The sequence below is a fragment of the Apostichopus japonicus genome, chromosome 4, assembly GCF_037975245.1.
Source record: "Apostichopus japonicus isolate 1M-3 chromosome 4, ASM3797524v1, whole genome shotgun sequence".
Taxonomy (NCBI): Eukaryota; Metazoa; Echinodermata; class Holothuroidea; order Aspidochirotida; family Stichopodidae; genus Apostichopus; species Apostichopus japonicus.
This window is the reverse complement of record NC_092564.1, coordinates 9,257,760-9,285,318: the sequence shown is the minus strand read 5'-3', so window position 1 is coordinate 9,285,318 and position 27,559 is coordinate 9,257,760. Positions and strand designations below refer to the sequence as shown.

At 35.5% G+C, this 27,559-nt stretch overlaps 1 protein-coding gene across 5 annotated transcripts in view; it reads right to left on the bottom strand.

Moving 5' to 3' along the window:
- Window positions 1–10,950: 10,950 nt before the first annotated feature.
- LOC139966377 (solute carrier family 25 member 44-like) overlaps window positions 10,951–27,559 on the bottom strand; it is a 34,295-nt gene continuing 17,686 nt past the window's right edge. For all 5 annotated transcript variants that reach the window (XM_071969305.1, XM_071969304.1, XM_071969306.1 and 2 more), the window contains exon 5: window positions 10,951–14,307. The gene's annotated coding sequence lies outside the window, so the exon portion shown is untranslated. The remainder of the gene's footprint in view (window positions 14,308–27,559) is intronic.

Here is a 27,559-nt window from a genome sequence, read left to right as displayed (position 1 = left end):
AAAAACAAAATGAAAACCGGATACCTACAGGCGATATTAATTTGATACCAATCTCAGGCTAACATGGACCTGTAGCAATTTGAATCTATACTCATCAGTTACTATAAAATCTGACTGTCCATCTTGCATGGTGCAAACTTGTTACGGGTGATAACACGATACCATCAACACGATACAGTGTTTCTTCGCACATGTTTATGAAGTTGGTAGGTATTTGTCCTTCTTCTTCTTCCTCTTCATTTCTGGTTTTATTTTTCGATATTCTTTCAGTGAGTGGTCAACATCGCATAAGCATGAAATCAGACCTATTTGTGTTTCTTATAACTTACGCGTCAACGCTTTCGTTTTCGAGACGACACCCGGTAGCTTTTAAAATGTTAGTATATACTTGATTCAATATTGAGATGGATATTTCTGTTCAGTTCCGTTTTCAATTCATTGTTCAGTCAACAATATCTCGAGTATGGGACAATATAAATGTTTCAGCTAACAGTGTAAAATATATTCCTCGTCAATATGTAGTTTTACTTTGACTGCCATGCGCGAATAATCTATTAAACATGAACAGATAAACCAATGAACTACATTGTAGTGAATTTAGATCATTATACACTCTAAGCGTTGCTTTGATAGCAGTGGATCGAACTATCTAGAGTATGCACAATGTAGCCTAACATACGGCATAGTCCTATATATATATGTATATATATATATATATATATATATATATATATATATATATATATATATATATATATATATATATATATATATATATATATAACATATAAACATATAAATATATATATATATATATATATATATATATATATATATATATATATATATATATATAAATTCATTCTCTTTGTTTTGAAAAACGTAATGTATGAACTATACTTTCAGGGAGCTGCTATACTTGCCATCACTTGCTCGCATTAAAGTCATATTTTAATTTGTCTTATTTGCAGTTTTTCCTTGCATTGCGTGTAAGGTCACACAGTATCGTCTCGCGGGAAATCGTATGGAATTAGCAATCACATTATAAAATAAGATTTTGCCTGAGTGCCAAAACCATCCAAACATTTTAATCCCATTAGTCTGCTTAATACAAGCGAATATAGAAGACCATTTCTAACAACAGTTTCAAATCCGCCAAAAAAACCCAGAAAGACAAAAAGAAGCCATGAACAGACAATGGACTGTTAAAATTAGCAATTTTTTGACTGGGCGATTCCAATTTTTAGACTGTAACTACTACCGAAATTTCGGCAGCAAAATGGCAATTTCGAGACATATGTTGTGAAGAAGTGTCCAGACAAAACATCCTTTTTAGTCAATATCACAAGATCGATAAAAGAGAAGTCGATATTTCAAAGAAACGAGCTTCGAAATTTTGAAATAAAACTTCTCGAAATTTGGAGATACAACAAGAACTGTCGAAACCCCGTGGCATCTGCAAATGCTTAATTCTTTCAGGGAAGATTCCAAAACAAACTACCTGTTTTATGCCATTTATTATGCTCACATAACTGGATGGAGTTGTGAGGGCAACTAAGTAAAGAATGATAGATTATACTGCAGCTCATTTAGTGGTCATCGTGTCGCGAAGGCACCTATTAATATGCTAGACATTCATACAATTGTAATCATTTTTTTATGCCAAAAATGACTTTTAACTGAAGACGAAATGATAATATAACATTATCATTAGTTGTTAGTTTGGTTCAGTGGAGAGCACTTGTGGCCACGAACTTGAAGGAACATTTCATTGGAGACAGTTTTAACCTATTCATCGTTACCGTCTCATATAATGACGGTATTTTGAATGGATAAAACACATGCGAGCATGTTAATTAGAACAATGAACTGATTAGAACACATCGATGGAGGTGAGAAGGAAAGGAGGAGAGATGAGATAACAGGCTGTGGGGGAGGGCTGAAGGAGCTGCAGGGGATTACAAAGGAGAGTCATCGATGGAGTTGAGAAGGAAGGAGAGATGAGATCAAAGGCGGCGGGGAGGGCTGAAGGAGCTGCAGGGGATTACAAAGGAGAGTCATCGATGGAGGTGAGAAGGAAAGGAGGAGAGATGAGATAAAAGGCGGATGGGTGGGGGGGGGGGGCTAAAAGTACCAAATACTTTACAGTACGGCTTCTACGGTACACGAGTACCGAGTATTTTACTCTATACTAGGTATGCATGTCTATATAACCCCATATTAGGTAAATTCTTTCTCAATAGAATGTAAACTGCGGATAAATGTGACCAATCGATCACATTTGGGGGAATTAAATTGGTTTAAAATGGTCGTAATTTTAATTTGGCTTGTACCAAAATTTGGTTGAATGCATAATTTACGTACCCAGTGTTTGCTCAATTTCTTTAAACAGTAGGGTTATATTGGCTAGAAGTTACTGTTTGCTAAATGTCATGCCTTGTTTTGTTAGAGTCGTCGTTATCAGTGGAAGAGCTAAATAGGTGTGAATTCGTCCTCTCTGGAAATAAGACTGTATAATATTCGCCACTATCCCGGATTATTTGACTGGTATAGAGGGTAGGGTTTCTTTGGAGTGGAATGATTCGACAAGGGAGTGTTATACACAGTTATTATTTGGCAAAAGACAAAGCTATTCTCCTCTGATAAACCCTGTTATGTCTTACACTCGTTAAGTCTCAAGAAAGGTCAGTTTTGAATGAAACCGATGTTTTCTGTAATGATAATCCTTCGTGAAACTTTATAAAGAACAGAAACACATAAAGTGGCGCTTGGTCACTTATAGCTGACTTATTCTTTTGTATTCGTCTGTTTCCTAATTCTTTTTCCTTTTCTTTTGGAAATATTAGATTTGTTATAAGATTCAACGTCTTCTTTTCGACTAGTTTTTCTTATGTCAGCATGACGTGGAATGCTATTTTTAACTGTCGACGTTGAACAAACTACATACTTTATGAAAACACAGACGTTATACAATGAACAAAGAAAGGAAAGTTTAGTTGTTTCAGCTCCTTTGTCCTAAACGAAATTAAAAATTGAAATAATGATAAATAAAAAAAACTAGAAAGGAATAAACGCGAGACGGAAGGAGCGAGGAGGCATCTGATATTATTCAAAGAAAAATAAAATTATAGTCGATCTAGAAATCGAACTACACCCCCACCCGACGACACCTGAACGTTAACAAAATAGTTGTTTTTAGCTGGAACGCAGCTAAGAAACATGCACACAAATTACAATTACAAAAATTTCGGAAAACAGTGCAGTGGGGTGCCGGTATCAATTGCGCTATCGCTGCACAAATTTGCATGTAACTAGTACTAACTGGTACATCCCCTGCAGTGCAAATACGTAATATACACAGTATGTATAGAGATGCACAGAAATGTTAAAGTCTCTTTAATTTACGAAGATTTTACAGATGCTTTACCAATTGCTGACAGAAACTGATAAAATCTCCTACTGAGTTTGTAAAAAAAGGCAAAGAATCATATAGTCCTTCATTTCTTTCTTTCTTTTTGTTTATGTTTCACGTACTCTAACCTTCCCCTTTATATAGGCTATATAAGTATATTTATTTTCTACATATATGGCATTCACAAGTTCTCCGTTGTTCTTTGCATGTCACCGTATATAATTTACAACGGCGGTCGAGCTGGATCTAAAGGAATTGTACAATCTCCACCAACCTTTTATATGAATCGCAAAATAGAGATTTTCACAATAACAATATGGCGTTGATCGATATAGATCTACCTATAGTGATGTTAGGCTACAGATGGACAGAATATCATCCATCCCTCTAACTATATATGATTACTACATGGAATTCCGCAGAGGGGGGGGGGGGGGTGGGGAAGCATATCTAATTTTCTTGCGGTAATAACCGGTTAACCGTCTAAAGAATTAATCAGTTGAATGGTTTAAAAATAAAAAATAATTAACCGGTTAACTGGTTCATAGCCAAAATTTAACGATTTGATCATATTTTGAACGAAAGAGCACTATTCTATTATTCAGATTTCCAGCGGTTCCCAGTCACCCACTCCCCCACCCTTACCGCTCCGCCCATGACGGACGCCCATAGATAAACATTAACATTGCCAAGTGTCACTGAAAGATAGAGTGAAGTAAAACTTTGTGTAATGTACATTTGTTGACGAAGCAGCAAATCAACAATTTGGTCGTGTACCATCTGCATGACCCTTTTGTAAATAGGAAGTGCTCCGTTTTTGTAACAAAAAAAATATCCCTTTTTCCATTTTGCAATTAAAAAAAAAGTACCCTGTTGTCAGGCGCGTAGCCAAGGGGGGGGGGGGCGAAGGGGGCAGCCGCCCCCCCCCCTTGGCTACTTTTTTTTTTAAATGTTTTTATGATATCGCTAGTATTTTCAAAAGAGAAAATGCTAAGATGCAACTTAAAAGGCCTGGGAAGTGCCATTTCTAGCGATCTGGGAGGCATTTTCAGCCAAAATTTTCATGTTGGCGCTACGCTTATAGTTTGCAATGCCGAATCTACAGTTTCGCCCTTCCCTTGGAAAATTCCTGGCTACGCGCCTGCCTGTTGTTGTAAAATGAAGAAAATATGTCCGTGAAATACTCACTTTTGTTGAATAAAAATAAAAGAACATTTAATAACTGGAATTTGAGGTACGGAATTGCACAGAGGATCAAATTTTTCGGAGAGCGCTAAGGTACTAAGTTTACTCTTCAAATCAATGTTACATTGTTATACTCACTGTGCCCGTTCAGACCGAAGCCCTCTTCTTCCTCAACCACCCACTCCCCCTGTCCCACTCCCACCCGGTTGCAATGATCTGACTTTATAAACCTAACTATATACGGAAATAAGTTTGGAAACTGCCGAATTTAATGACGCCTATAATAATAATAAGAAGAAGATGACCCCAAGTGACATTTATCAGTCATCTCTGTGTCTTGTTGACACTGGAATTCCTATTGCAGGTGTTGCAAGTTAATGACGTAAGAAGCAGCTGTTTACAAGGAGCAGACGACCGCATTTCAAAATGAAGAAAGAACACGTTATACCCTTTGTTTTTTTACTTCTTCAGTTTGATCTGTTAACCATTTAGCTTTGGGCTTCTCGAGACCCTTACGAGGAAGAAGAAAAAAATTAATAATAAACCTGTTATAATAGATAGTTAATCTTTGATAGTTTTCACGTTTAAGTTTATCCTTGCATGTAACAGGCCTTGCAGCAGCACAGAGAAAACGGCTACCAGATATTTTACCTTGTTTGTTCACTGAACATTTTTTACAGATTTACCGTCAAGATTTTGTGGCAAGATTCAAAATTATTTCGTCGAACAGTCTTGGTTTATCAACTTATATATTTATTTAATTTTAACATTTTAGTACTCATCGTATGCAAAACGAAACGTCTGAAAATTTTAGTAGTCGGATTATGAACTAAGTTATTATATTACTATATTTCAACCCCCCATTTCATTAAACCCCGTCTTATTAACTGCGGTCAATATTGATTTATTAGTCTTGAGGGAATATCTTATAAATTATTTAATTTCATCACCGATAAAATATGGTGCGCTGATGCAATTCGTTGATTGCGTAGTTACTCACACGCATTTCTTAACTATATTGGTTCAAAACAACTGCTGGCTACGTTTGAAAATTAAAATTTAATTTTGAAAACTGGGCAATACCGGTATGTAATACAATAGAACAACAATGGACAGTTTCAAAACCATATTAAGAAAGCAACAACAACATCACGAAGCCAAACCCCCAAATTATCTTAATATATTCCTCTTTAACTCTGGTCGGCGCCAGCTGAAATTTGAAATGCTGACCAAGGAGAAGATATGGTTATAGGTTTCTTGTTGACTAGGAAAGCAAACGGACGTCATATGTCTCACGATATAGCCTCGATTTTACCTCGTACGGTTCGATCACATGCATGTGATAAGCAACGTAACAATTTGCTGTGACAGTTTTAAGAAGAGAGGTTGGCTCTATACGAGAGAGAAAGAGAGAGGTGACTGCATTTTGCAATTCCTTTTGTTTTTAAATTTGCGTATGGCTCAGACGAAGTCATATTACTGTATACCACATACAGCTTAGTTGGATATACGCTGTAAGCTATAAGAGAATTATGTGCGAGTTGTTCACTATTTAGCCCTACACAAACTGTTGTGGGTGTCGCACAAATACATTGATTTCTTTCTTTGTAAGTTCTTTGAAGTTAATACCTGATGACATCGTTATCAAGGATATTCTGGTGGATTCAGTTGATTACTCAACAAATATGCTGGCAATTTTCTGCATCTTAAGGTCACAATTATATACATCCTCATAGCATTTTGCGTGGGGCGAAGATATAAATTTTTCAAATATATTAATTATTTGTGAAGGCATCAGGCAACAGGAGAGGGAATGACGTCGTAACTGCGATTCAGCTGAAGAAAGATTTCTTTTTTGGTTCTTTATAACATTGCACTGACGTATACGCACAGAGGGAACTAACATTCATTTATATACATAAACAAAAAAAGTGGCATTTTGATGAAATTCTTAAACACAGAGAAACATTGACAGCTATAGAGCAAACATTTCAACATTCAAGGATAAAATAAGAAGAAGACTGATAAATGATTAATTATGAGAAGATAAAGCTTTTGAAGAAATATCTACCTTGATGGCACTATATAGACCACCTATGTACATGATGTGATCCATTTTCCCTGGAAGGAATCGAGGGATTAGTCTGTGAAAATAGATAACATTCAACCAACCATATCTCGAGCTAGCATAAAGGTATTAAGATGGGTTTAAATTAACAGCGTGGAATATATTTCTCTTTTAGATATGAGTGTATACTTTGTCTACGGAATACGGCATAAAATTAAGAGATTTCTCATATTTGTTCGTTGTCTGGTGAAGAATTGTATACTATATATAGTAGGCTGAATGAGCGTACCTATAAGAAACATTCCAGGTTACTAGGGCTGCATTGACATTACAGGCCTAGCGAAAGGTGTGGGGTCAGTGGGGGTGTACAACTCCAGGGTCAATTACGATACAGCTGAAATATGAAGGGAAGCGGGAAAGTCAGTTCTAAAGAATGGTCTCTTCTCATTTTCATAATGCATTTAAGAAACATATAGAGTTGAAAAAGACAAAGTCGTAATTAAATTTTGCAGATAAACATGAAACGAATTTGTGGTTGCGCTTCTATGATATCACACTTGTTTGCTCCAAGTTCACTTCTATACTGCAAGACGTTTGAACTTTAAATGTTGTCATCGTGATGACGGACGTAGGAATTGAATGCAATGTTCACCAGGATACTTAGAATATGTTTCCCCTTTTCCATCTGTCAAATTAAAAAATTTCCTCTGGTCTACCCTTTTAATTGGGAGTTCCCCCAAACATTTCGTAGAAGAGGCAGCTTTTGCAGAAGAGCATAATTTAATTATCACCTTTATTTATTGCCGCTCCCCGTATACTAACTTTATAGTATAGGTATAGGTTTTTTGCAATAGGGGCACAAATCACAACAGGTGCGCGGACAGAAAAGGCAAATGAGAAGTGGAAAGATGTAAAAAGAAACTGTCATAGCCTGTTGCTGACTTAAATTATGGTCAGTACTGGCAGACAGACTATATACTCCTTTGATTACATAGAGGCATAACAAAAAGAGGTTTTAAAGCCTAACCATGCAGACAATTTATAGTTTGACAGTTTCTCAGGATACTGTTCATTCGGGCAATCAAAATTCTTCACTGTTAACGATAATTCATGTTTTCCAAGATTATTCACCTAATAACCATTTCAGAGAAACATCTGTTTCCCCTTGTTAGAATGCTATCATGAGGTCCTTAAACAAAACTGACGTATAAGAACAAGAAAATACTTTCTGCGAAGGCTAATTAAGTAATCGTTCCAGCTACGCTACGTCCTTCTCTCGACCTCTTGCAAGAGGTTGAGTCACACGGGAGTTCATTAGCATTCTTAAAAGAGATACATTGAAAGCATAATTTAAATAATGGACTTCTGCTTAGTTACATTGTAAGGTATATAGTCTTATATTCGAAGTTTTGTTATTGTTGTTTACTGTTGTCGTGAGAACGAACGTTCCCTGTCTTGGATTCGACACGTCACATGGTTGAGACGTTTTCCTCGGAATCTGTATTGTAACCGCTGAATAAACTGAAAACATATTTTGTATGGAATTTCTGCCCATTTCTCTGTTATTGCATTAACTTTTACACCTGCATGAACTTTGCCAAAGAAACATATGGAAGATATGATGTAACTATCAACTTTAACATTTATTATACAATCACCTCGGAGATCATAAAGTTATAGAATAAAATACAATTGTAAACGTAAGATTGAAATGCTGATATGTGAAAGACCAGTGTAAAGACCACTACTACACTAAGCTGAGCTTTATACGCAGGGAAGTTTCACCAAATATATCATGTAAATCAGCTCTCTGGACATTTCTACCTTTGTTTACAGTTCTTATAATTAAACGATTCGGCAAAGGTCTGAGACCCAAGAGACTTAATCAAGAATCAGTCATGGAAGCAATTATAACATGCATTCAATTTCTCATTTCCACACAAAAACTGCGAATACATGCATCCTCTTAACAGTGTTATATCTCATCTGACATGAGGAAAAAAAGAAAGTGCTTTTAGGGCATAAAAAAAAATGCTTCTCAACATCTTTATACAGTAGGTGGACGAATTAGTATATATTATAAGGCTGAAATATCGTTGTAAATGTTTGTTTTTATCCACACTTGGTTCGAAAGCATTCAGCCGACCATCATATCGGATCTCTTTTTTTTTTATAAATACTTGGAATTTTTCCAGGTGCTTTAGGGGTAAATAAGTTGTCACGTTATGGTTGTTGTGAGGTCCGGAGCACTTATAACTGCATGGGCGTTTATTCAGTATGACTGTCGGATCGTGCTTACTGTTTGTTCTTCCATATAGACATCTTCTCGACTAGATTAAATATTTTTTTGGTTTAAATAATCGGAGGAAGCGGAGGAAGATTCAGTCTGGCGGAAGGGAGCACATACTTTGATGGCAGTGGGATAAGTATCTTTGGCTTAAGGAGTAAAATAAAATATTACATAAAGTTCCAGACAAAATGGATCCTTTACATCATGTACACTCAAACGCCCCAAAACACCGGTGCTGTGGCCGAGTGGATCAAGGCGGTGGCATTTGAAGCAATGAGGCCTAGCAATCGGGAGATTTCGGGTTCGATACCCGGCCGGGTCATAGTAAGGTGGGTTTTTCATCCAAGAGCAATCTAGGGTTTTCCCATCTGAAATGACTTTCTAAATTGAAAAGCTTTCCAACTTTTTGTTAAAATGTTGAATTGGAATCGACTTGTAAGTTGTATTCCATAAGCCCTTGAGAGTTTCTCCCACATTCGTGGTCGCTTAAGCGTCATAAAAAAATACTGCTGATTATTATTATTAAAAACAAGTATTTGAATGTCCTTCAACAAAACTACAATTGTTAAATATATTTTGTGATTTTTTTTACCTTAAATTCTCAACTAAAGGACACTTTTTAATGAGTTTTCTTAGTATCTCAACAAAACGGTACTGTCTGAAAATCAAATAGGCACTGATTACTTTACAAATATAGAAAACAAAACTTACTTTTAATGAACATTTAACAAAAAGATCTCTTCTGATGTACAACAAGGGTCCCTTTGAGGATTTTCACAAAACTGGAAACCAAATGTGGACGAAATCCGATGGAAAAATATCCACTAGAAGATAACGATCGAGACACTTTGGGTGGTAGAATGAGAAGGAAGGGCGGTGACCAGAGGAGCCGGTCGTAGAGGGTGCACAGTGTTAAAAGGTTACCAGGACATTCTAGGCACGGAAGAATGAGGGTGCTAAGGTTGTGGGGAGACAGGTATGCGAGGATCGAAGTAAATCTCTTCTGATGTACAACAAGGGGCACTTTGAGGATTTTCACAGAACTGTGCTACCCTTCCACTCCAACCATGGCTCTTCCATCCAATAAACAAAAATATAAAAAAGCAGAGCTAATATTGAAACAATTTTCCAGTAGTAGGACTTTAAAGAATTAAACAAGACTCATCTCTTACTCTTTAAAGAGCTTAAAGTGAAAACCACACAAAGAAAAGAAAGACAATCCAGAAAAATTGTTTAAAAACTAACGTTTTATGTCCATTTGTAGCTTTGCATCATTTCCAAGTCAGAGAATATTTACACATTTATCTGATTACCTCTCCATCTATATCCACAGGACCAAACTGGTTACTAACATTGGCCAGCTCCTTATTATCGACATCATGCAAACAAATTGGATTTTACAGCTAATTTTCATCTTTCGTATTGCAATTGTTGTGGACTGAAGCAACAATGTTTCCAAGTACCATATTACCATTCCTGTGACAGTGTCAAGCATTGAGCCTATGATATCAACACAAACTACAAACTTGATAATAAAAGAGTTTAATTTTGGCAGCGTAAGTTGACTGTCAGGACAAATGTATCAGACTAATGGAATAGTTTCGTTACAATTAGACATTAAATTAAGAGGCTTCACGCAAAGGAAATGCTTTTCATGAACAAAAGAGTGAAATTACTTCCCATATATGTTTCACACAAAAGAACATATCCTATGGATATTTAGGAGGGAAGATACTTGGATGTAAAATAGATCAAATAATTGAAGATTAAAGAGCCATTGTAAAATGAAATCTCAAATATGTTTACCATTGTCATACAAACGATATCAATTTCATCTGACTAAATTTGTCAAATAATTACAAAGCCAAGTTTGCTTTTAAACATTCTAACTCAACCTAAAAGCATGTTCAGTACACACAAACCCTGAATATGTTCTCACCGTAAGCATGCATGCATATCAGTAAACAAACAAAAACTTAAAGTTGTATTTTCTAATTGTGAAAAAAGCATTATTTAAGATAAACAACTCCCCTTCTTACGTATCAGATAATTTGAATATATACAAGATATGCAAAGTACTGTATTTTTAAATGTTATAAAAGACTATTTTCTTTCATATCATAAATGCATAGATCTACATTTCTGATCTGAATACTTATGAAACACAACAACACATATGTGATCTTTCAAAAAGGAAAAGAGGGTATTATTATATCATGCCCATTATTACACAGGGTGTGAGATTTTCAAACCCCTGCCTGCCTGCCTGCCTGCCCCCCCCCGCCCTCTTTCAACCCTACACAAAATACCAGGATATTATCACAAAGTCAACAAACCTGAGTGTTAAGACCTAATTATGGACCAAATTTATAGCCTAAACATGCTGCTGAATGGGTCGATTTATGTCTACAATTTCAGCATGGTACTATACATGTTGTGCGCTTTCAAAAACTTGAAGCGGAACCCAAATCTGCCCTATCGATAAAACACTAAACGAGACCTTGTTATTAGAAGGAAATCTATCGACAAGTCTGAGATTCACCAATGCCAAATTTATTGAGGTATCCTGTTTACAAGGTGCTTAGACTTCAAATGACCTTTGATCTTTGTGTCCCATGACAAAATATTCTACAACAAGTTACAACCTTCAAAGTCATCGATACTAATTAGAAAACAATTACCCTATTAATGCCTTCATACCTCGGTAGATGACTTGGGAGCATATTGCCAGATTGTTCAACCTCTCCATGACTGATAATTGCATTAATTGTATCACTTTCACAAAAGTTATCAAAATGTCAGATAATTAATTATTTTCTACCCCATATCGATGGATTTCAATACTAATGATGTTAAACTGCAGTTAATGGTAACAAATCCACAATTATTTTAATTTTGATCCTTTTTATAAACTTTTTCCCCAAAAAGAGAGAAGATTTCAGAAAAACACACAAACAGTAACACATTGCATATTCTTCAACTCATAGAGGTCAGGTGACATTAGGTCATGCCATGGGAAATAAATATTTGATTACAAATTTACACCTTATTTGCTTGTTTATTAGAGAACAACAAACAAGCAAAATCAAAGGCTTAGATAAAGACAAAGACAATTTTCACAGATTATTGCACAGATGTTAAACACCTTATTCTTTTTGAGTTAAATAAATGAATTTTTCTATTCCATCAATATCCCATATTATATGCATTTCTATTAAATACACTGTAATTGACTTTGAAGTCTTTTCATTCCACAATTAATTTAGCACCATTTTGCATTGACTTTGAGACATTCTTGAGAGGATTCTATATCGAAACCTAGTTACAATGCAACTCATTCACTGTAATTCATGAATGTGTTATTTCAAAACATGAATGAAAAGTGCAACATTTTGGAAATGTCCACTTTGCTAGTCGCATGTCAAAGTGTCTGGGTGAGTCAAAAACAATATTTCTCCATAAATATTAACTAAATTTACATTTTTGGTAGTGAAAACGTCTTTAACAGGGTCTAAAGGTTGGATCTAATGAAATTTGAAATATTTTGAAAAACTACGTGGCTAATTTTTGAAAACGTCTGAAAATTGGTAACCAAAATGCAAAAAGCTAATTTACATAACAATAATGTAAATAATAAGAATAGTGCTTTAGTTTAAAGCAACGATAAATATGTGCATGTTTTTCTGTAATGCTTTTAAAATCTTCCATAATTCACTTCCCAGTCATAATGATAATTACCTTTATAAAACAAATTTTTTAATTCATGCTTGTTTAATATTAGTGAATAATGGTGAATGAAATGACTGGTAAACCTGTACCCTAATACTATGCAAATATTACAATATGAATAACATGACTTTATAATTTCCAAACATAATTAGTAACCTGGAAAACTTTCTTTACTTATGTTACAAAAAAGATGAACAACTGCCTTGTTCACATTTGAGAACACAAGGATTATCAGGATCTTGTCTCCCTTAGGGAGGTAATATAACAAATCCAGGTCAGGTCTGATGAGAGGGAAGTCTGGGGGGGGGGGGGGACTACTGCCCTGCGGGCTGGGACTCAACTACTGGCCTGGGAAGGTATGCAATGATTTTTCTTTTCTTAATCTCATAATATACTAAAGGAAAAATGAAGACTTCATGCAAGATTGGGACTAGTTCAAATATTTCTTGCCCAGGGACTCCATCCACACTACTATACCCTAGCATTCACTCTATAATCCTCAAGCATTCACACTACAATCCCCTAGCACTTGTACTACAATCCTCTAGCATTCACCCTACAATCCCCTAGCATTTGCACTAAATACCCTAGCATTTGCACTACAATCCCCTAGCATTTGCACTACAATCCCCTAGCATTGGCACTACAAACCCTAGCATTTGTACTACAATCCCCTAGCATTTGCACTACAATCCCCTAGCATTAGCACTACAATCCCCTAGCATTGGCAATAGAATCCCCTAGCATTGGCAATAGAATCCCCTAGCATTGGCACTACAATCTCCTAGCATTCACACTACAATCCCCTACCATTCACACTACAATCCTCTAGCATTCACACTACAATCCCCTAGCTTCACACTACAGTCCCCTAGAATTCACATTACTATTCCCTAGCATTCACACTACCATCTGGATTGCCCTTGCAGGTCAGGATCCCCCCCCTCCCCCCTCACAAGGATGATCCCTGATTTGCCAGTGAAGTTGATCATCCTTGAAGTGTACAATCCCTCTTGTGTTCTCAAATATGAAGGAGGCTACATAGAGGCAAGATGAACAAGACTCCATGATGGGAGTTATCATGATATCTGTAAAAAGATGTTTTAATTCGTCAATTTATGTTTTATGCCAGAAACAGGTCAATTTTTTTAGTTTTATCTCTCTGTTCCATTTCATATTTCCTTTTTTAAACTACAAAGTGTCGTTGTTTAAATACAATGCATACCTGTATAGTAAGTAATTGACCATGTTGGCAGCAACCATTGTCTTTATCACCTCCAGACTAACAGGAAATTAGACAGCAATGCATACAGCAAACAATATCAATGCAAATCATACTCATGTCTCTGTCATTTTACAAAGGAACATTAAAAATAAAACCATGTCTACCTCCAAAAGGGAAACACATAGAGAGAGAAGACTACTTAGATGTTCTGTGTGTGGGAGTTAACTCATAATAAGCATGTGTGAATATCGAGACGATGGTCCGGCTTACTTTTTCCGATAATATAACCGCTCAAGGTTTCTGTCACAATCATTGGCTAGACGACACTCGAGCGAAGTAGGTCGCAGAGGCTCCGTACTGAATCAAATCTTTGCTGGAATACTGAGAGTATCTTCTCTCTGTCAAAGAATAAAGAAAAACAGAGATTTTTAAGCAGAACTTCACATATCAAGAAAGATAATGATTTGTCTTTATTATAAATTCTAATATTCATATAATTAATAAACACCATCGTGGAATGTGAGTCAATACTCCGTAGATCTATGAAGTAGTGACTAACATTCAACCAGCAAGTTTTACCATATTTCTTTCTATCTCTTATTTTTTCCCTCCGTTATCTTTTATAAATCTGCCACATTTATTGAGGTCAATTCAAGTAAAGTTCGTGTAGCACAAAAGTTGCTAATTAATGATAACAAAAGATAAAACTATGTGACAGAGAGACAAAAGTAAGACAGAGGTCTTTATTAAAAACCAATGGTTGGCTTTATAACGAATATAATGAAATAAAGGACTGACTGATAGAAAGTATACTGTATAGTGACCATTATGTAACAGCTACAAAAGGCCAAAGAGAAAGCGGTAGCTAGTACAGTGCTTAGACCCCTGCCAGAAGTTGACAACTGAAAATAACAAATCTGTATGCTGAAATCTGCATTGAGCATTACATATATAAAAAACAAATTCCAAATATGATGCCAAATTGTTTCTTAAGACTTTCACACAATCATTACTTCTGGTCTCTCTCTCTCTCTGTGTCTCTCAGATAACATTTTTGGAACATAGATTAGCCGTTCAAAAGGCAATATTAGCCTTGTAGTGGTTTCAATCCTGTTTATACTGGGATGCACAATACCGCTTAGAGAACCCGTACAAGGGGTACCTTAAGGTATCTTTGAGATGGTAAATCAAAAGTTACCAATTGTACACAACCTCAAAAAAAATTACTAATATCTCTTTCATCCAAACCATTCGTTTTTCTCTCGCAGTCTGCAGAAAGTGTTCAATTACCTTTAAAGGTCATCACTATCGACCCCAAATAAGTGAAATATTGGCCAGTGATCATGCTGAAAACTTGAAGAAGCACTTTTACTTCCACTCTGGAAGTATTTTTTCAACTTTTTTTTTCAATTTTCTCAAAATCTGGAGATTAATTGGAGATTCAGAACCAATTTTTAGCATGATAAACATCTGGGGCCCACACTGTTAACCTTTAAGCTGAGGATTACAGAAGTAAAATAATTCTTAAACGAAGGGGGGGGGGTGGGGGAAACTGATCTCATACATACATGTCAGTGGACAATTGTTACTATCGGTTCAGTTTTTAAATAAAGCATGTTTCAATACACTACCGAATGGATGACCGATGAAAAAAGTAGAAACACGTTCTTAAAAAGTTGATTTGGAAAGTACTCTGATAAATGGGTAAATTACCTTTGACATTATAAGCACAACATATGCTTCGATGCACATGCTGTTTGCATAGACGGTAAATTACAAAATGATCAGCTCGACAGAGGCCCACCTGACAAGACTTGAGAAACTGAATCGTAAATTGCATTTTATCAACTCTTCCTGGTATGAACTTTAAGTTTTATACAAAAACGCAATATTGATGTTAGGGTTGCCAATAGTGATAGCAAACATGGGGTCTTTTAGCATTTAACAGAGGCTCATATGATGCGGGGGGGAGAAAAAAGTGAGAGAAAATACTCTGATTGCTGAAGCAATTACGGAAGATATGTGACAGTGAACACTTAACTGTTTGTGCCGCGGATTCCAAGTCACGCACGACAATCAGTTAATTAAGCATGGATTCAATTACCCAATGTGATTTCATTACAAACAAAGCCTGACGTTTCTGACAAAATTACTAGCTTATCAACGCTAACATGTTTTCAGACTGGAAGGCAAATTGGAGATATGTTTAGTTCAAAAAGATATCTAATGTACTTTATGTCAGATACAGGGACCGGTTCAGAAAATAAGATATTTTTAGAATATACACAAACCCACCAGATATAAATTGATGGCTAAACTTTCCTCTAACAATTTCTCTTCTTGGTTTATGCAAGAGATCTACGGTACCTATCAACGTACTGTAGGCAGAAGAACCTGCTAAGAAGTAAGATACATACTTTCCTTTAACAATTTCTCTACATGGTTTATGCAAGAGATCTACAGTACCTATAAACATCTGCAGAAGAACCTGCTAAGAAATAGGACCAGTTGGTCAATATAAATAGACTGCTACTTTCCTTTAACAATTTCTCTACTTGGTTTATGCAAGAGATCTACAGTAACTATCAACGTAGACAAAAGAACCTGCTAAGAAATAGGATCTGTTTAAAGACACAAACCAGCAGATATAAATAGACTGCTATAATTTCCTTTAACAATTTCTCTATAGTAATACAAGATGTCTACCTGTACTTATAAGACTTAAGCAGATTTAACCTTCTAAGAAATGAGATATATTTAGAATAGACAAACTACTGTTAGACTGCTATTTGAACAATAAATCATATCATATTACAACTGTGCTACCAAAACGAACAATCAAAGTATATCAGCTAAAACAGAGGTTACCACATTTTAAGCATGTTACCCCCCCAACCCCCCCCCCCCCCAATAGACAATATATGATTTACTTACATGTAGAAATTACCTATCTTCTTCCTCTGGTGTTATGATGAAAGTTTGACATAAATAATGCATTTGCTATTAATGGCATACATGCTACAAGCGATGATATGTTTGTGACAGTTTCTTTTCGTTTCATATGTCCTACTTTCCATCATTGGTAAAAATAGAGTTGAATTGCATAAAAGGAAGGCGTTGCTAAACATCTTGTAAAAGAACTAGAAATGGAATACATTTCTACTGAAGATGAATAAATCATAGAATATGTACATACAGTAAACAAAAATTTTCCAAAGGTTATCCGAGGAAGAACTACTTGCACTACTTTTCATGATGTTGAAGCTTTGGATGGTAGAATGAAAAAGGAGGGTGGTAGACAGGAATGGGCCTGTCTCCTGGAAAGGGCGCTGCTAAAAAAAGGGTACACACTGTGGAGTGAAAGTGCAGTTGTTGTACTGAGATAGGTAAGTTAGGAAGTGATGTTAATTACATTTAACACAAAAGATGACATAAATGATGTCCCCAACAGCTATTATTAACTCAGACAATAATCATGGCTTACAGTATCCATTTAATTTTTTTTCTTTCAATGCTTAAAACATTTCATCTACCTTGGGGATGTTTTGGGGCGACCAGAAGTACAGTAATTCTTCAGGTTAGATTCTAAGACAATCCTCATCTTGCAAAACAATGATAAATGTAACTGTACTTTGAACTCATAAATTCACAGTTTGGTTGACAGCATGGAGTCACGCTGTCTGATGCTTGAGGAATTTTCAGAGAGTTATCAGATTAAATTTATTCAGTCAAATATTAATCATCTTGTCTCATTTTTAGAAATGTACAAATTTAGACCAAAGAAATATCGCAACAGATGAAAGGTAATTAGAAACACTAGTGAATGTGCTCTATACGTTTTGCCATAACAATGAGGTACCACTCAATATGAGGTGTTTTTTAAAAAATGTTATATAGTAAGTGATGTTATATTAATCCTCGATGTAAGGAAGCTTAGATGGGACTTCAAGTTTACGACTGATATACACAATGCAAATTGGTAAACATTTTGCACACTAAATCAGCAGTTTCTACAGTTTAGCACAAATAGAGTATCTCCTTAAAATAGTATTTTACCAGTTTTGGATCTTTTTACCCACCATATATGGTAGCAACTCTGCAAAAGTGGTAACTTTTCACTGTTCATACACAGCTAGCACATTTTGCCAAAATTTTGGATGTTTTTTTTGGCAATGATTGGAAGTTGTCAATACAATGTCCTTTTTTCCCTTCTTCCCATGAGATGGAATGAAAACAAGTAAGATGGTTAATTCTGACATTCAACAGGTCAAAAGGTCAACTCTCGAGATAAAAATGACGGGCTGAGAGACCAGCTGTTTCAACAAATTTCTAATGATGCATCCATACTAATGTACTTTTCATCACCTGCCCAGTAGACTTCTCATTCACTGAACTTTGTACAGTTGGATATCATTTACATTTTGAACAAAATTTCAATTTCTGCATCTCACTTGATGTTTCACATCACTACTCCCACTAAAAATTTAATGTCTCTCGGTCACTGCTTCAGTGAATCAAAATCGAGTAATATAATAAAAGTCTTGACAAGTTTGTATCATTAAACCTCTATTAATATTATGCATGATTTTGTAATAACTGACAATATTACGTTGGAGATCATGTTTTTTGTTCTTCCTGTTATTTTGTTGACCAGTGTGCGAGCTTGTTAGCACAGCATTTACAAGCCCACGTTGTATTCTTCATGCCTACTACATGTACAGCATATATGACTCTCTTCTCCAGAATTGAACTTATACGTGACCACAGATCTTGTCTCCTTGATCTCATTTCATTTAATTTTCATTTTTTGGTTCTGTTCATAACAAACGAAAATGTACATTACATCCTGACTTTGTAATTGCCTTAAAATTCTTCTTTGCTAAGTTTAATGACCGAATATAGCATACTCTTTTACAGGATAACACAGAAACTTGTTGCCATATCAACAGATATGTCACAACTTACAGCAGTCGATTCAAGAGGATATATTTTGGCAAATGGCTTTGAGCCTGTGGTCAATGATCACAGCACAAAACTTCGCAGTAAACGCACACACAGGAGTAGTAATGAAAAAAAGGGAAACAGTGCTTTAAACAGAAATTACATCTGACAATCAAAGAACAGGCTTAAAAGGAGTTTCACGATTAAAGACTCTTTTTCCTGTGCAACTTTAATTTTGAGATATTTAGTTCCATTTTCAGGCACGGCAAATTCTATGTGGTTAACGACGATTCACAAGGCCTGAGCACTGGTGATGAGTAAACTAACACAGATGCATGTACACACACACACATGAAATTGTAGGATAAAATTCCAGTATTTTTATTTATTTATATATATTTTATTTTATTCCAGAACAGATACTAAAAGGGGGTAGCCATCATTTTTTTAATGTGGGAAGGGAGCAGTTTAAAATGTTATGTCATCAAAGGGAGGTGTCTATTACTGGAATGATGCCCCACCTCACCCCCCCCCCCCGGCCCTTGAATATTTATCGGGTATCGCATCACAAAATGCTGTGGCATGCTCAGCAAATTGCTATGCAAGTGCAAATTTGTATATAGTACAGTATCTATTGCTCACAGGAACTATAGTATTTCATGTGAGACAGTTTAGAACATTCAAAACTGCCACATAAAATGTGAACACTATTAAAATTATTTCCCTACCCCATTCCCCTCACTTTCGCCTCACTGCCTTCCTCCTTCCCCTCATTTCCCCATGCCCCCTCACTGACCCCTTCCCCTCACTTTCCCCTTTTACACATTTTGATAAATGCTCAGATGGAAAATGCTTTGCTGACTTTTGAAACAATCTTGCAGAATTTTCAACTGTTGAGGATTTTGTCTTTCAGTATATAGGAGAAAATATAATCCAATTTATCCAGCAAACTTGTCTAACTATTAAATTGATGATTTACAAGTTAGTAATGGATTAAATACATATTGTTTTGACTTATCAACTGGCACTGGGCTTTGCACCAAATTGTTGTTGCTGATTTTAACCGCCGAGCTGCCGCAGAATATCATATTTCGCTTTAGTTGAAGTGAGCACTTAACCAATAGGATGACGTGACATTGAATTTTTGTGTTGTCGTGTTAGGATAATCTAAGTACAATAAGCATGCCTGCTTTGTCGTCCGACTGAAGTCAATGGTAATTCCACAATGTGTCAAAAAAATACTCCTTTCAAACACAAATTTGCTGATTATACCGAGCTGCTCTTCAATGCAGGATGGCACATTGTCAATTATGTAATCCATCATCTTACAAATTTCTAATAGAAATCAGTAAAAATGTAGCCTAAAGTTGTAAATTTCTACAATCCAAGGATGGACGACGTCCTGAAGATGGAGATTTTGTGACGTCGATTGATGCATTCCTCATTGCTTTCCGTCTGACTCAATGGGTTCTGCATTAGAACCCGAGCTACAGTAGTCAAACCACTTTGGTTAATGATTACTATCTGATGTGGAAACACATTTATATCTCTCAAATCCAGGAAGCGATCAACAATTTAAATGTCCCCTGAACTCATGTACTGTACTGTACAATGTACCTGTACTTAATTGTTAACTTGTATATATTATACTGTATGACCAATGAATATTTGGGCCTAAGGAACAGAACCATTAAAATTGAAATATTGCACTGCATCCAAATTCAATAACTGGCTCTCAAGTTGATAATCGTCTTGGTTCATGTTCATAATATATTTCTATAGAGTTTTAATGTATTCATCATAATTTACAAAACCAACTTTGCACAATCCATGTTTAAAGAAACTCAACAAGTTTGATTTTATTTCATTGTGTCCACAAAATGCAATATGTATTATATTAACATGCAGCCCTAACACAAAATTGTTCTGTATTATGACAGCCAGATAAACAATACAGTCCAATGGCTTAGTTTCTCTCTGCACAATTAAGGAATAATGAACATATGTGGGAGGAGTTGTCTTTACAATTTTGAAGTTTGTATTGTCACAGCATGAGTTTGACTACATGTAATTTTCTTGAAAAATTTAGCTTTTACGTAACAATTTACCCTTATGTGTTTACATATATGCCGTTATGTGCTTAAATATGATGTATATGTTATAATCCATTATGCATTAATACATCCTGTGCTAATCCATACAGCACTCTGTTATTCAGTCTAAATATGAGTTGCATACATAACGACAATAAAATACTGACTAGACACTTTAACACATGTATGTAAAAAACACATGTGATAAATAAATTAAAATAGAGTACTGTAGTTGCAGTCTCAGGATCAAATATCCATAAAAAAAAATTAAATGTTAAAGCTACATAAATAAATGTTTAACAGAAATTTGACTGGGAAATTTTTGGGCAATGACAAAGAGAATCTGTTCAGCCCTATAAAGCCTTTATATACTGTACATTAACGGCTGGATAGCATTAAACTTCTAAACCTAGAGGTCATTTATTTGAAACATGTTCTGCCATAATTTCTTTGCTATTGTCCACAATGTCTGAAATTTCACAGTCACTATATTTCAAATTTCCATTTACTTATAAAGTTAAAGGCTCTGTGACTTGAGTTGAAGTTGTAACGTCAAATTCTGATAATTTCACACGGAGCAACAAAAGAAAACATGCAACCATGTTCCTTGTAATTGTACAACAGGCCTGTTTATATCCTTGAGCTCTCCAAAATCGCACCAAGAAAAATGAAATTTGAAAGCCAAATCTTTCCCAGGTTTGCCTTAGTCAAGAAAAGAAACATTTATACTACAGTGGGACACTAAGTTTGCAAATTAAATGGTTAAATGTTACTGTAACGTCCTTATCAAGAGTACTACAGGTATAGTGAAATGGTTGTAAGTTATATAACTTAAAGTAACATGTTCAATGATATTTCTCTATATAGTTACAGTGAATATTGAGTGGTATCCTACATCATGTGTATTACATAAAGCTTGTTCAGACTAGAGTGAGCTTCTAATAACTCCTCTGTTCAGATACAAATTCACAAACAAATGTATACTGCACACATTAAAGCACATATCGTATGTGAGTGTCACCTTCTGCTGTTATAAATACCTCAATTGACCTTGAAGGTTTCTATACACGACATTCAAAAATAACATCCGCTGCTATATAAGTTCATCAAAATGACACCAGAAATGATAAAAATATTAGTCAAAAACGAAATAAGCAAAAAATAACACTTTAATTTGGTGCTATGAACAAATTAAATCATATACAGTATTACACAACATCTCTCTGTATACATTGAATCAAATCTTAGGACTTCCCCAATCGCTGGAAATATGTTGAACCTTTGTAGGATTCCACATGTAATTTCTCTCAGTTAGTGTTGACTGAGGGCTTTTAAATTATGGATGACCGATGACAACATGACATGTTGTGAGTGACACACGTATTATGTTGCAACGAAGACGTCATCGCTAAAACCGTGAACTGTGACACTTCCAGGAGTTCTTCTGCATTACAATACATACATGGTATATACTGAGTCTTAATCACTGCCATATATAATCCGGCATATAAATTATACATTTTAATCCGTGTCGTAAAACAGGTACGGTGATACTTTACTAAAATCTCTATACGACAAAAACATGGCAAAAAGACAAAGGATATTGCTTGAAAAGATCGTTCTAGTCAAACTTGTTCCAGGAACAACCTGATACAGGAGAAATGCACTCACACACTAAAGTGAGACGATTTAGTGTGTATATACTTTAAAACCCTGTCACAAGTAGAAGGATTTTAGTGTACTTCAAATTGGTAGAGTGGGAGAATGTGGGTCAGGGGTCTTCAGGAAGTGTCAGGGGGAAAAAAAGGAAAAAAATGCTACCATTGTTTGGCAGGAACAGGTAATGGGATGTAATGGTGGAGCAGTTAGTACAAGGACCAGTGTACAGTATAGACCCAGATCATATGTACTGAGTCAATTCCAATCAGGGCTTGAATTACAGATTAAGAGGAGTAATTATGCCATTTTTGGGGGGGGGGGGCAAGGAAGGGGCAGAGAGAGACACGTTAAAAATTGCCTTGGATTTTCATTAAAATGGCAGTACTAATGGCAGAAACTAAGAGCATAATAAAAGTTCAAAAATTATGTCAAAATTCCGTCCCCTCGCATTTTAATACCCGAAAAGTTTAGCTTTCAGATGGTAAACTGCTGTGATATATATTAAAGTTTCCAAAGTATCAACAAACTATTCCCTAAACACCTTCAACTTACATTAATGAAATATAAACAAGTTAGGGGAGGGGGGGGGGAGGTGGCCAGCATCGAAAATGTTTGATAGGGATTGAATTTTGGTGTGATGGATTGAATTTCTGTGCGAGGGACGGAATGTTAAACAACAGTTTCATGTGTTAATGTGGCAAGGATTTGCCAGGTGACCACCCCAGACTTTGCTTAAACTTAGTTCAATTATACACATAATGTACATTAGATCCATTTTGGTGAAAAGTATGTTTGCCATGTCAAAGGTCATCCCATAAAAACATGTTTTAAGTATACTTAAAGGTATATCGATGTAATGCAATGCATATAGTGCAATGTCATTCCACTGTGTAACAACTCCTTTGACAACAATCAATTTCGGATCTCCATCGAAACAATCTGCATTTATACTCCCGAGGAACGAGCCACCTCAGGCAGGAACACCAGCACATGTAAATCAGATTTTCTGAGCCTCTAGTGACCAGGTGAACATCAAACGCTGTCTCGATGGGAACCAAAAACATGTTGGAATGGATGACAACGTCCACCTTGAGAACACTCTTCTAGACACTTTGGTTGGTAGAATAAACAGAAGAGCCACTGACCCATTGTGACATGTCACTAAGGGTGCACAGTGTTAAAAAGTTCACCAGTCCACTGAGGATATTGTAGAACAAACGTTATGAGGAGAGACAGGTAAGCCATTTGCATAATCTTCAAAATACAACTGATTCTTTTTCAGAGTATTCCGTTTATTAAAAAGTTACCAAAATTTTCAAATATTTTTCCATATTACACTAAAATCAACTCTAAATGTATTTAATACCTTCAGGACATGGCTGCAGGCTACTCATATGCAGTAATGTATGTGGCAAGATGTGCTTACACATAGCTGTATGGGTCTAGGATTTAGTTGTGTGGATCCTTACTTAGATTCATGAGCTGTAAGTGTAACTACTTAACACGAAATACGTAGAAGAATTATCAAAAATAATGGAACGCGTCTTCGTGTCTCTTCTCTGACAATACTACAATGTATTACACTTAGCTACAAGATTAAGAGGAGCAATTTTACAAAATCTATCATCTTGACAACTTCTCCATGCACTTATCAATCTCTAAGAGGACCCCTTGCAGAAATATCATATTCTGTAAAATACTGGACGCACACAGTTTGTCATTAGTGAAGATGATCTAACCATACTCACTCTAAAACGGGCGACATCCTTCATGCTTAATCAGGGAGGCAAACCAGGTGCAAGGAAAGAAATTTTGATCAGATTAACCTTTGCAGAATTATATTTGCTTCTAAAAACTTTACCCAGGTTCACGATTTAGCCCTCGGACAAGAATTGCTATTTCCCAACAAACTAGAAATTAAAACTGCAAGCTGGACGACGATCAACTAAGATTAATATTGACAATAATCACGTTTCGCTCAAAATTTTCAAACGGGCAAGAATAACTGATCTTCTTGAAAGCGATGTAGAGCTGGCAATTATTGAGGCTCTAAGCTTCCAATCAGCAGATCACAATTTTACGCGCTACAATTTACAGATGTCACAGCTGTGAAGGTCTCATATGTAGCAAAATGGCTGGAGTACACTCAGAACTTTGCAAAAATATTAGTGATTGCTTTCTAAAGGCATTTATAGTAGAGAGCGTCACAGTGATTTGTGGAGATAACTTTAATCGATGACAATAGCCCAATTGAGTATTTTTATAGATGTCTATGATAGGCTTACAAGACAACAATCTTAGATTTGAGTGCTACTGTTGCAATGTTGACATTAACATATACACATATATATATATATATATATATATATATATATATATATATATATATATGTTGACATTAACATATACACATATATATATATATCAAAATTAATTCTGTGTCTTAAAGTTATCTTCTAAGGTGGAATATTACAGTAAAGTAAATACCAGTAACAGGAAGGTGAAAAATACAATGTCACAATAAAGGGAAATATGCCGATCCTGAGTCTAATAAACTCTGTCTTTAAATCAAATGTTCGTTCAGACTACTAGTTACACAGACTATACAATAGACCTGGATCTGACACAATCGGTTTTAATCAGAAAACAAGTTCAAGTAGCTTTGCCACAACAATGCAAATGAGAGGATTCTGTCACAAGTTTTTAATTCTGCCATTTATTTTTGAACTCAGAGTGACCTGATTTTTTAACCTTCAAGTAGAGAATAAGCTGCTGATGATTGACCTTGTGATTTCCTGTAATGAGGCCAATTTGATCACAAACCCAAATAACTCTCTAGGACTGCAAATATAATTTATTTAACTTTTAAAAACAAAGATGCAACTGACAACAACTTTTTCCATCAAGAATAGAAAATGCTGGGAGATGAAAAATTACTGAGATACCTTTTTCTATCGATTTTCGTTTGATCCTATGAAAGCCCTAGATAATCGGGTGGATTAAGAAGCAGCAGAGAGGGATGTTTAAATTGAAGGCAGCAATTGAGTTTTAATGTGGATTAATATTGACATACAAAATGGGACAAAAAAAATTATAATCTACTTAGTTCTTTAGTTTGTAATAGTAACAAACTTAACATAGATCTTAAAAAACAATATACTGTATGTACAGTGTTTACAATAAATGTAAACTAATCTCACTCAGGTATAAAGAAACCACCAGAAGATTTACAAAATTTATGTATACACATTTACTTGAAAAACATGTTCTATTTCCAAGTACCTCAATCTCCCCTTGACTATCTTGACTCAGTTTTCCTTCATTCATGAGTTTATCAAACAACCACCTACATTTATCTTCAGCTTAAAGACAATGCTGCATTAACTGTTTAATACAATTTTTCTCAAGTGAAGAAACAACAGCCTGGATAATTTGTCAAAAATAAATATTGGAAAGTGTCTGCACGTTTACACCATCTGTATTAAAATTGACATTTACGGAAAAAGAGGGGAAATAAAATGAGATTCAAAAGACTACTTTGAGTGCTGGAAGTCTTAATCAAAAGCGTTGACATCTGCTCTTCTATAAATGGCACGGTTCTTATCTTAGAACGTCTTTAATAACATCTAAAGGTCAGCAATCTGCAAAATGGCAAATTCAGTTTCGTTTCTTCGTTCTTTTTATATATATATACCTTTTTCTCAAGAAGTAGAGCATGCCCAAGACAATAAAAATAGACCACTGCTCACATTGCTTCAAGGTACAGAAAACGGAGCTAGCCTTACCGTTTAATTACGTCTTATTTGAAAGTAATCCGGGATATGGTTGCTGCAGGTTATAATAAGTCTCTCTTACGAGACAGAAAGAACAGGCAATAGGCCGAAATCGGAGACTACAAACATCAGGCAGAACCTTCTGCAAGTGGTCGAGCTATCTCTTGTGGTGTGATGTTACATATTTTTTGTATGTTGTAACATCATTTTTAAGTCATAGAAGGGAGAAATAAAAAACAAAAAATCTTTTGAGCTCTGAAAAAGTAGTTCACATGGTTTGCTGATTGTGCGTGCTTCAGGTGAAGCCTAACATTTTTAATCTCTAAGGATTCGTGTTTAATGACTATTAGTGGCAAGTTTAAAATTAGTCTATTAAAGTTAGTACGTGTATGCAGACAATTAAGCCTTGGACAAAGGCATTTATGTTACAATAAGCTCCAAAAATAGCTTTCAAAACACACAAACAACAACCCACATATTCCCCAAGATAAGAGTAAACATATTTACTTGAACACTTTCTCTCTCTCTTGCCCTATTGAACTCCTTTGCAACAACTATGTGAGGCTTTACACAGGGTTTCTGCCATGCAAATGTAAGCTGGGGAACACTGTTTGATAACACAATTATCTGCCTCTATCACAATCACAATTCCATGAGAAGGCTAATATGATAATTGTACAAGTCTTGCCTTAAGCTCAATTTTTTTAAGTTCCTTAACTACAAACGGAAGACTTTATGCCTGCAAATATTAAAGTAAGCCTTCGCTTCAAATTCAAAAGCATGCAGAATTTGTCAAAGTATAAAAGAAAATTTTATCCCAATTCTTTCTCCTGAGCACTTGGATCTCCGTAGGCAAAACCAATCCATCGCTTCTGCGTGATCATTGTCTGAAATCGTGTATCCATTCAAATATTACTCAAATTTGCGGTATATCTTGGATTCTTTCCACTCTAAATGGAGAGGGGGGGGGGGGGAGAAGTTATAAATTTTCACAAACAAGTTCAATAACCATGAATCAGTATTTTCCTAAGTTGTAAATTCTGATACCTGTATTCAAATGGCAATTTATGCTCTATATTCTTACTGTGTAGCAGTGTAAAACATTGGATTTGTAGACATTTGGCACTAATACAAATTATTCCATGGGATTTAAATTAAATGTTCATGGTATTGGACCCAAATTT